This window comes from Lathyrus oleraceus, chromosome 7 (genome assembly GCF_024323335.1).
Source record: "Lathyrus oleraceus cultivar Zhongwan6 chromosome 7, CAAS_Psat_ZW6_1.0, whole genome shotgun sequence".
NCBI classification, from domain to species: domain Eukaryota; kingdom Viridiplantae; phylum Streptophyta; class Magnoliopsida; order Fabales; family Fabaceae; genus Lathyrus; species Lathyrus oleraceus.
In genome coordinates, this window is record NC_066585.1 from 96,738,978 (window position 1) to 96,750,504 (window position 11,527).

Here is an 11,527-nt window from a genome sequence, read left to right on the forward strand (position 1 = left end):
CTCAAGAGGAGGAACCTCCATAGCAAACCCCATCTGTCTCCTAAGAAGCGTCGGGTTGTAATTAATGCAACCCTGAACTCCTATAAGAGGCACATTGGGAAAACTCCCACAGCTATATATGAAGTCTCGTCCAGCCATACCGTTATGAGTCCAAGCTATATCAGCAGCCCGCAAACCCATCAACCTGACCGACCACTTGACCGTAGGATCAAGAGAAGCAAAAGCACCTCGGGAAGGCAAGTACCCCATAAACCATTTAAATAGCATCTGAGCACAACAGCGGATCAAACCCCCACGACGCTTCTCGTTCCTGTTATGAACCGAGTAATAGACATCTCCGATCAGAGTAGGAATAGGGTTCCTCTGTATAAACAATCTGATAGCATTATGGTCCACAAAGCTCTTCTGATTAGGAAACAGAATGACCCCATAAATGCTTACAGCAATCAAAGCACAGACCGTCTTCCAATTACCCGCAGCAGCATATTCCTTGGCTTTGGCTTCCAAGAAACTCAAGTGAAAACCAGGTAATTTTCCTTTCTCCTTCAAACCCTCCTTGGTCACCTCCGGGCTCAAATAAAGAGCACGAGAAATCCCAAGGACGTCAGGCTCTTCCCTAATAGCACAGAAAGGAATCTGATCGCGGATCTGAATACCTAAGATGCTGGCATAATCCTCCATCAAAGGTCCCAACAAGTAATCTGGAAACACAAAACACCTCAGACCCGGGTCATAGAACTGGAGAAGAGTATGAATGGCGCTTTTGTCGCTGTCAGTGAGTCTGAAAACCGTCTTCAGAATACTACCGTATGACTCTCTGAACATCCCCACATGGTCGGGTGTAATCAATGCTATCATATCTCTCAACTCATCAATCTCTGGGTTGAAGAAGCTGTAGACAACATCGTCCTTCAAACCGGTCCTCATATCTGAGCAGAAAGTCTCTCAACCAGGATCTCGATCAAAAATGTCCCTGCATATGGATAAACATGTGTTAGATGCAGGTAAATGCAAAATGTGATGATGCTGATGAATGAATGCAATGCGTTGCCATCCTCCAAGCCATCTGATCGACTGTTGCTCTGAGTCACAGCCCTGATCTCTGAACCGATCACAACCATCTGAAGCAATATGTAACCACAAATCCACCACAAGGTTTCCGAAATAAACGGAAGATACATCACCATCATCATCAAACAATCTCTAAACAGATACCCACAATCCTCTGAATCGGCCCGGGGAATCCTGAAATAAACGGATCCCCACTGATAAACAACTCGGACAGCACTTCGGCGTCTCAGCAGTAAATGTCCATAAATCCGACTTATAAATAGGACTCTGATCAACGGAACCAATAGTCACCATCAAAGTCACCATCTGAACATGCATCTGAAAGAATCACCCTCCCCTCACAGGTAAATTCTAAACAGGTTATCCTAAGGCGGATAATAGTCTCGACAATCGGGCAGAGATACTCAATGGGTTTGCCCTTTCGGGTGTGCCATTGTAGCTCTCCTGAGATCGTCTAAACCAAAGATCCGGGAAATGATCGGTCACCGAAGTCAATAGTTCAGATGAAGTGACACAACCAAAGTGGATACTCCACAAAGGAAGGGCACTATCAAATGAACCTCGTCCGGCTTGTGGTATGTCACGTTGCAACAATATGCTGATAAAGCAAATGAGGAACGTGAGACCACACTAATCCTAGGTGTATACTCGGGCCTGGGTTTTAGCCTCACTCAGAACACCCACCCCAAAACAGAGGAACCACCTGCACAGAGGACGGCAACATGATAGTATGATGCATGCAAGTATTTATGCAAATATATACACCATCAGAATAATAAATGCAATAAATAGAGCAACACAAGCAACCTAAACTATCCTAAAACTCTAGGAGAGACTCGCTTAGGGAAGATTGACCAGCACAGGTCAACATCTTGTAATTCCCCAGCAGAGTCGCCAGCTGTCGCATCCGTGAAAAACAACCGGCGGGCTGAAACAAAAACAACACAGAGCCGCCACCGTGCGTTATTTATCCCAAAAGAGGGAAAGGAAACGCTCGAAGTAAACCTGGGAAAAGCATGGTCTCGCGACCAAAGAGAATGGGATCGGGAGTCGGTTATGCGAAGGGAAGGTATTAGCACCCCTACGCATTCGTCGTACTCGACGGGATCCACGCTCAAAAGATAGAAAAAGGTTGCTAAAACAAACATCACACACACACACTGAAGACAACACAGGTGGAGGAAGAGGGGAGAGGGCTCGCTAGGATATCGCATCCTATGCCTACGTATCTCGTCTAGAACGAGAATCAGAGTTGCCGTAGTTCGGCTCACGCACGCCAAACAAGACAAAATGCACACAAGGCAAACATGGAAACCGAACGCCAATTGCTGGACTTACATCGGCTTCCGAACCAAACAAACCCACACTGGAAACCAGATGCCACTTGATGGACTTATATCGGTCTCCGAGCATACAACAAGAGGATACGGAATGCCAATGGTTGGGCTTACATCCGTCTCCTAACTCACACAAGAAGAACAACAAACAACAAGCTACTAAGGAGTCGGGAACTCGAGCCTAGCAACTGTCAAACAAACACACACAAAAAGAAAAAGGGTGCCCAGAGAGACCTCGCACGGTCTCCTGCCTACGTACCTCATCTGGTATGGGGATCAGGGCGACGTAGTTCCCCTGAACGGGAAAGAAATTCTAACCAGATACAAAGGGAGACACACTACTAGGGAGCTGGACTCGAGCCTAGATGTTATCATGCATCATTGCCCTATGTTATGGTTTCTATCTACTTGCACAACAGCAAGCTAATCCTAACCAGGAAAAAGCAAAGCATGCAAGCATAAACAAAGCAAATCAAACATTCACAGTTAGCACACACTATATACAGACAGATGTGGGCTCAATCAAGGGTTAAGTTGTAAAAGCAACACAACTGTGTCAGGGTGATGTTAGCTCTTAACCCTGACATTGAGAGTCAGGGTGAAGCCAGATGAAATGGGAGTGAGGGGCGTGCCTCACAGCTCTTATCCCTGACCAGGGAGAGCTTCAGACAAAGGAGTGTGAGTTCAGAAAGAGGGAACCCTTCTACACTCATGACTCTGACTCAACTGTACAAATGTACAAGATCTTGGGTTAATGTCCCAATGCATCAACACAGTGGTGTGAGCAGAGGGACGACTCAACAGAATAGCAGGAGGTGGACTACACACCTCTTGTGTCTGCCAATTGCCTTAATCAAGGTCTTTTCCTGCTTGGGGACAAAGTTAAACAATCACAAACATCGCCTCTTAAGGAGGACTTCAGACAGTTGCCTGGCTAAATAACAAGCCAGGTCTTCCAGACTACATGGAGACAAGAGAGTCTACCTCAATTGGTTTATACAACCAAGCAGCACAGCAAGTTCTCAAAGAACTATTAGCAACTAATGTACCTGAAATCAATCAAATACAGTCAGTATACCAATCACACAGTCAAAACAAACAGCATAAGAGCCAACAGACAATGCAATCAATCACATGTGCAAAGCACAAGCAACTCAAGTGAGCCAAGCATCCTACAAAACAAACAAGTTAGTTCACAACAAGCAACCAAACTCAATCAACTTGCATTAATCTCCTTAAAGCATTGGCCTCTTAACCTGAAAAGCCAAACTCAAATATGAGAACCAAGACCACTAGGACAAGCCTAGGGTCAAAATGAGATCAAAAATCCAAAACAGCAAGTGAAAATTATCCAAAATCACAATCAAACAATCAAGAAACCAACCCAAGTGATTCCACATTCAAATCATTCATCATTATCATTTCATGAAGGAAAAGGCACACAACATGCAAATTGGAACCTCAAAGGACCAAACAGAATGATCACAATCAAATCAATATCAAAACAGCTCAATAAATTCCACAAAAATTCAAGTCTAAACGGAACACATAACATGAGTAGCATATCAATTTTCATGCTATTTGGACCAGAGGAAGTATGGAAATTAAATTCACTAAGTCAAGTCATGCTTATACAACTTCAAATAAGGTCACAACTCATGTACCAACTTTAGGCAAGTGTAAAACAGTGGAAACAAAATAAAAATGAATGGGACCAAAGCCAAAATGAAGTTAAACATGTTAAGAACCACTCCACCAAATTTCATCTTCATATGATAAGGAATGAGAATTTTACAAGTCATGTAAGTTGATCACTCAAGAAAACCTAAAAATGACTAAACAGCAAACAAAAATACTAATCAAATAAGAAATGTATCAACAAATCCTACAAAAAATCATGGTTGAACCTAACATACAGATGGAATCACATGCAAAAATCCAGGGCAAAAGACATAGCATAGGCATGGAAACAAAATTCATGAACATGGCATAACATAGTGTAACACACATTGTCACACTCAACTTGATCACATCATATCTTTCAATCCAGCAAAGCAAAATTAGCAAACTATACATAAAAATCACCAGAAAAGATTCAAGAATATGCATCTAAAATTTTACCAATTTTGGATAAGGCATCATTATTTCATGATCAATATGGCAAAACATACACACAAATGACACATTCAAACAATCCCTAGGCATTTTATTTTTCCACACGTGCACAAAAATATTAAAAATCACCATAAAAAACTACACATCACAAGGAGAATGGTGAAAAAAGTCTCATCAAATTTGGATCAAAAATGAATTAGATGTGGATTTTTGAAGTTACATGATCAAAATGAAATGAAATTGAAAAAAGAAATGAAATAAACATGAAATAATATTCAACAATGGCAATTTCGTAATTATTGGGCGCCAGGAGTGGAACGCCGCGTTTCACTAATGCGGTGGCGCCATGCTATTGGCTTTGTACCGCGGGAAACACCAATTCAAACTCATGGCAAGGAAATTTGGATCAAACGCTATCTGAAGCGTGTTCTTCACCATGTTCATCAAACAAAATCCAGAAAAATCACCAAGAACATTTTTCAACCAAAATCATCGTGCCATACATCAAAATGACCGGCGTTCAACATACATTACGAATATGGCAAGCATTTGACCTAACTCTAATCATATCAACGGGATCGAGCGAAAATAGTTTCCTAGGTCAAAGTTCAAATCATGATATCTCATTCAAAACCTAACGAAAATCAATGATACAAGTTGCATCGTGTTCTACATCACAAGATCTACCTAAACCACATCAAGATTTTGAGAATTATTGAGGTCGAGTTCTAACCTCTTGATGAAGCAGCTGTTGGAATCGCGAGCTTCAATGTCCAAAAGTTGAAAACAGATGATGCTTGATGATGTAGGAAGTGAATGAAGTACGTGTCTCAGCTCAATTATGCTCCAGATTGAAGAACTTTCAATTTGCCATGGATGAGTGAGATTGCAACAGTCACGATTCTTCAATGTTCGGCCACGATTTTTGTTGAAACAGATGTACACAAGCACTTGGAGATGATGGATCCAACAAGAATGAACACAATTGATGATGAATTCGATGAAAAATAGTGAAAAAGTGTGTGAAAGTGTGAAGAAAATTGAGAGGTTTTTGGAGGGAAAGTTTGTTAGATCTGAAATTGTGATTGTTATTATGCTTTTCTGTTATGATTATCATTTTATACCAAGCCTTAATCCATTTGCTAATCACAATTAACAAATTGAAAGTGAATTAGTGAAATGTAGTTTTAAGCATAAATGTCCAAAATGGCCTTTTGCAAAATCAGCCAATGCAACAGTAAAAACCAGTTCAAGCAAGTCACATTGGATGTTTGTGATGTGTTGGAATAGGCTTTGTATGCAAATACCATGTATTTTGGAAATTCACTATTTTTCCCACCAATTTTCAAAGTGAACACTTGAAAAATGACTTTTTGTTATGATGATTTTTGATGAAATGTGATAATGCATCATGAAAGTACACATCAAATGTGGTTTGCTCAAAGAAAGATCACCCAATTTGGCCACTCCATTCAAAAGTTATGGCACCCTGAATTTCAACATTTTTGGAAAATGATTTGATCATAACTTGCCAACCACACATGAGAAATGAGTGTTCTTGGACTTTTTGGAAAGGTGAGAGCAAGATCTACAACTTTCATGTTGAACAAAAGTTCATTTGAAGCATTTTTGGACACGTAATTTTGAGGTGAAAAAGTTTCCATTTTTGGCAGTTTCCAATTACACGTCACCTGCTATTTTTGGAAACTTTTCATCTGACTTTATTTTCTTCATTCTTGATATTTGAAATGTCAAATGAAACTTGTTCACACATGAATGAAGTGTCTCTAACTCTCTCCCACCTCCAAATCCATGAATTCAGGCACAGTTGACCACAATTGACTTTTCTGACTGATAGATGAATTTGGCTATGCACTGATCAAGTTGAGCCTCAAACTCCTGATGAAATGGCTCAATGATGAAACCCTAGCTTCCATAAGCTCAATATAATCATGAAATGATCCCCATATCCATTGTAGACCCTCATCTCCTTCACAAACCCTGATTGGCCCAATACAACTGATTAGGGTTGACCAGAGGTCAAAACCCTAATCTCAAGGTATCTGATCAATCTCTTGGTGATGACAAAACCATGATGATGATGATGTACCATTTCAACCAAGATGAAACTCAATCCCCTTGAGGAGCCATGAAACCCTGATTTGAATCACCAACCCTCAGATGATTAGTGATCAACCCAATGAAACCCTTAGCTTGAATTTCAACCTCTTATCTTCTGACCAAGACCTAGGAGGATGACTTGCTCAATGTAGCCACATGATATGCAATTATGCAATGCCTAATGACCTACAAATGAAATACAATATGTTAAGCTAGTCCCAAGAGAGGAGGGCAAATTTTGAGGTGTTACACCCTAGTGTCGTTTGTGGGTGCAGCTATAGCTTCAATCCACTTAGACACATAGTCTACAACTACTAAAATATACATGTTTCCTAAGGATGATGGAAAGGGTCCCATGAAATCTATACCCCATACGTCAAAGAGTTCTACTTCCTGAATGTTTCTTAAGGGCATTTCATCACGTCTTGAAATGTTTCCAGTGCGTTGGCATCTATCACACTTGACAATGAAAGCATAGACATCATGCCACATGGTAGGCCAGAATAAGCCAGCTTGAAGAATCTTGGCGTATGTCTTAGAGGTGCTCGCATGTCCACCATAAGGTGCAGAATGACAATGCTCGATAATACTATTTACCTCTTCTTCTGGAATGCAACGGCGAAAAATGCCATCTTTACCCCTTTTGAAAAGGAGCGGTTCGTCCCAGTAGAAGTTTCTCACATCGTGGAAGAATTTCTTCTTGCGGTGGTAGTCAAGATCAGGGGGTACTATATCAGCAGCTAGGTAATTAAAGAAATCTGCATACCAGGGTACGTTACTTATTGCTAAGGAATTTTGGGGGTGCTCATAAGGATCTAGGTTATTGTCTTCGATGGTTTCTACTCTAGCGATCAATCTATCATAGGAAAAATCATCATTTATGGGTACTAGTTCAGGTTTTAGATGTTCTAGCCTAGAAAGGTGACCTGGGTTTGCAGCGTGTCAAGAAAGCTTCAGACTTCTCTGATGGTTTTTGGGGGTTTTAGGTTTTCTATAACTTCTATTTTAGCTTTATCTACCTCTATACCTTTTTCGGAAACTATATGTCCTAAAACTATTCCTTCGGTCACCATGAAATGACATTTTTCCCAATTTAGCACGAGGTTCACCTCCACGCATCTCTCCAGGATTTTCTCAAGGTTAGCAAGACAATTGTGAAAATTGAATCCGCAAACTGAGAAATCGTCCATAAACACTTCCATGATACCATCTAGGTAATCTGCAAAGATTGACATCATGCAACGTTGGAAAGTAGCTGGAGCGTTACATAGGCCGAACGACATTCGTCTGTAGGCAAAAGTTCCATAAGGGCATGTAAAGGTAGTTTTTTCTTGATCTTCGGGGTGAATAGGTATTTGGAAGAATCCAGAGTATCCATCTAGATAGCAGAAGTAAGAGTGTCTGGCTAGACGCTCCAACATCTGGTCAATAAATGGTAAAGGGAAATGGTCCTTCCTCCTTCTAAACGTTTTGCTACATGTTCGCCTTTATCGTTTTGCACGACTGTGATGCCTCCCTTTTTAGGTACTACATGCACAGGGCTCACCCACTTACTATCCGAGATCTGGTAGATTATACCTGCCTCAAGTAACTTAAGAACTTCCTTTTTAACAACATCACTCATTATAGGGTTTATTCTTCTCTGATGTTCCCTAGAGGGTTTTGAATCTTCTTCGAGCGAAATTCGATGCATGCATACGGATGGGCTTATACCTTTCAGGTCAGAGATATCATATCCTAAGGCTGAGGGATATCTTCGTAAAACGTCTAAAAGTTGGTTCGTTTCCTCATGGCTCAAGGTAGCACTAACTATAACTGGACGGTTCATCTTTTCATCGAGGAACTCATATCTCAGGTTCTTAGACAGTTCCTTAAGTTCTAAGGTTGGTTTCTTAGGGCATGGCATAGGATCTGGAGTAAGGGATAAACATTCGTAAAGGTTATCATCGATGTAAGGTTCTTTAAAGTCATCATCTTCCTTTATGGGGGTTGATGGTAACTTAATTGTTTTTATAATTTCTTTTTGTTCTAATTCTCTAACACATTCATCAATGATATCTAAGGCATAACACGAGTCTCCCATCACAGGTGCCATAAGAAATTTCGAAAGTATAAATTCTATTTTCTCGTCACCTACCTCAAATGTCAACTTTCCTTTCTTGACATCTATTATGGCTCCTGCAGTCGATAAGAATGGTCTACCTAGAAGGATTGGTATATCATTGTCCTCTTTGATGTCCATGACGACAAAATCAGTAGGGATAAATAGTTGACCTATCCTAACAGGAACATCTTCTAAAATGCCTATCGGATATTTAACAGATCTATCGGCTAACTGAAGTGACATCTTAGTGGGTTCTAACTCTCCTAAGTTTAACCTCTCACAAACCGCTAAAGGCATTAAACTCACACTAGCTCCTAAGTCTAGAAAAGCTTTTTCGATGACATGATTACCCAAAAGGCAAGGAATGGAGAAATTTCCAGGATCTTTATCTTTCTTTGCTAATTTGTCCTCAGAAATAACATTACATTCCAAAGGCTTCGGATCGTCAAGTCTACGCTTGTTGGTAAGGATGTCTTTCAGAAACTTTGCATAAGAAGGTATTTGGGTGATGGCTTTTGTGAAAGGGATTTCTACATGAAGTTTTTCTATAACTTTAATAAATTTTTGGTACTGTTTATTGATATGGGTTTGTTTGAGTCTTTGCGGATAGGGTATAGGTGGTTTATATGGCGGGGGTGGTACGTAAATTTTATCGTTAGGTTCTTCTCCTTTCTCTCGACCTTCCTGGTTTTCAAATTCCTCTGGTTCCTTTACTTTGTCCGGGGGTTTGGTACATTCCTTAGAAGTTTCGGGTTCACTCAATCTTGGGTTTGGTGGCTCATCATAAGCGTTCCTACTTCGTAGGGTAATGGCATTGGCTTGTCCTTTCGGATTTTGTTGAGGTTGTCCAGGGAATTGTCCTCCAGGTGTAGTCTGAGGGGCTTGGTTTAAAGCTACCTGAGAGATCTGGGTTTCAAGCATCTTGGTATAAGTAACTATTTGGTCAACCTTGGTTCCTAACTGAGTAATCAATTCGTTAACATGAATGTTTTGGTTCATGAACTCCTTGTTTTGTTGGGTTTGAGCGGTGATAAAATTTTCCATAATTTTCTCAAGGCTCGGCTTTGGTGGTACAGGTTGCATAGGTTGATTTGATCTAGGGGCTTGATAACTAGGTCTCGGAGGTGCGTTATTTTGAATAGGGTTATTGTTTTTATAGGAGAAGTTCGGGTGATTCCTCCATCCAGGGTTATAGGTATTCGAATATGGGTTCCCTTGGGTGTAGTTCACTTGCTCGGAGTGGGTTTCGTTCAATAGACTGCATTTTGCGGATTGGTGTCCTTGGGTTCCACATATCTCACAATCCGACGAAACTGCGGCTACAGTATTCGGGTCCATGTACATATGCTCGACTTTAAGGGCTAATGCGTCCATTTTAGCTTGCATCATGTCTATAGAGCTTAGTTCATGCACCCCTCCTTGGGCTTCCTTCTTCTCCACTGTCGCTCGTTCGACTCCCCATGATTGATGGTTTTGAGCCATGTCTTCAATGAGGGCACTAGCTTCAGGGTAAGGTTTATTCATCAGAGCACCGCCTGCGGCAGCGTCGATGGTCATCTTTGTGTTGTAATGAAGTCCATTATATAAGGTTTGAATGATTAACCAATTTTCTAAACCATGATGTGGGCATGCTCGTAACAACTCTTTATATCTCTCCCAAGCTTCGAACAACGATTCTCCTTGGTTTTGGGTAAATCTAGTTATATGGTTTCGAAGAACGACGGTCTTACTCGGGGGAAAATATCTAGCAAGAAAAACTCTTCTAAGGTTATCCCAAGTCGTAATGGAATTGGGTGGAAAGGAATCTAACCATGATAGGGCTTTATCTCTGAGGGAAAAAGGAAATAATCTTAAACGTATTGCCTCAGGAGAAGCTCCATTGGTTTTAAAAGTATCTGCTAATTGAAGAAATATTTTTAAATGTTGGTTAGGATTCTCGGTAGCGAGACCCGCGAATTGTCTCTGTTGCACTAGTTGCAACAGGGATGGTTTATGTTCAAAATTATTGGCTGGGATGATTGGGTTTACTATACTAGAAATAGGTTCTTCATTAGATGGTTGAGCGAAGTCCTTAAGAGGTCTTTGGTTTTGATCTTCGACCATAGCTCTCTTAATTCTATGAAAGAATAAACGTGCGCAAGCGTAACGTTCAGGTTCCGCCAGAGGGTATGCTAAGCTTAAACTTCCGGTACTGCGAGTTCTTCGCATTAACCGGCGGGAAATAACCTAAGTCTAAACGATATAACAACAGGAAAATGAAATTTGACGAAATTGGTCCCCGGCAACGACGCCAAAAACTTGATGCGTGCTTTTCGCAAGTATACGAACGCGTCAGAGTAATATAAAAGACTGTCGAATCCACAGAGACCAAGTGTCAAGCTATCGTTATCTGTTGTTATGGTGTTTATCAAAGGCAATCAAAATAGGTGTTTTTGTAGTGTGCAATGAAAAGTAAAGTGTTGAATAAAGATTAATTAATAAAGACAGGGTCGAATGTAATTCACGTAATTAATTGATAATCCAAGTACTTGCTAGTAGAGCTACTTATGGGCAGTGTTTCCTACTTTGAAAAGAACTAATTTAACAGGAACTGTCGCTTTCGCGTATTCAGAACCGAGTTGTACTCCCTAATCAAACCCTCTTATTGTCACTTATAAAAAGGCGCGCATTGCGTTAGAGTAGTAAACCTATTTTTAAGAAATATAGTATCTTGACTAAATTGAAAAGTATTATAACCTGGACTTCTTAACCAAAAGAGGTTCTTACGGACCAGACTCTA

General features: G+C 40.6%; 1 non-coding gene across 1 annotated transcript; it reads left to right on the plus strand.

The window, feature by feature from the left end:
* Positions 1-10,360: 10,360 nt before the first annotated feature.
* Positions 10,361-10,467, plus strand: LOC127110030 (small nucleolar RNA R71). Its single transcript, XR_007797269.1, has one exon. It is a non-coding gene; the product is annotated as a small nucleolar RNA R71 (small nucleolar RNA).
* Positions 10,468-11,527: the final 1,060 nt, after the last annotated feature.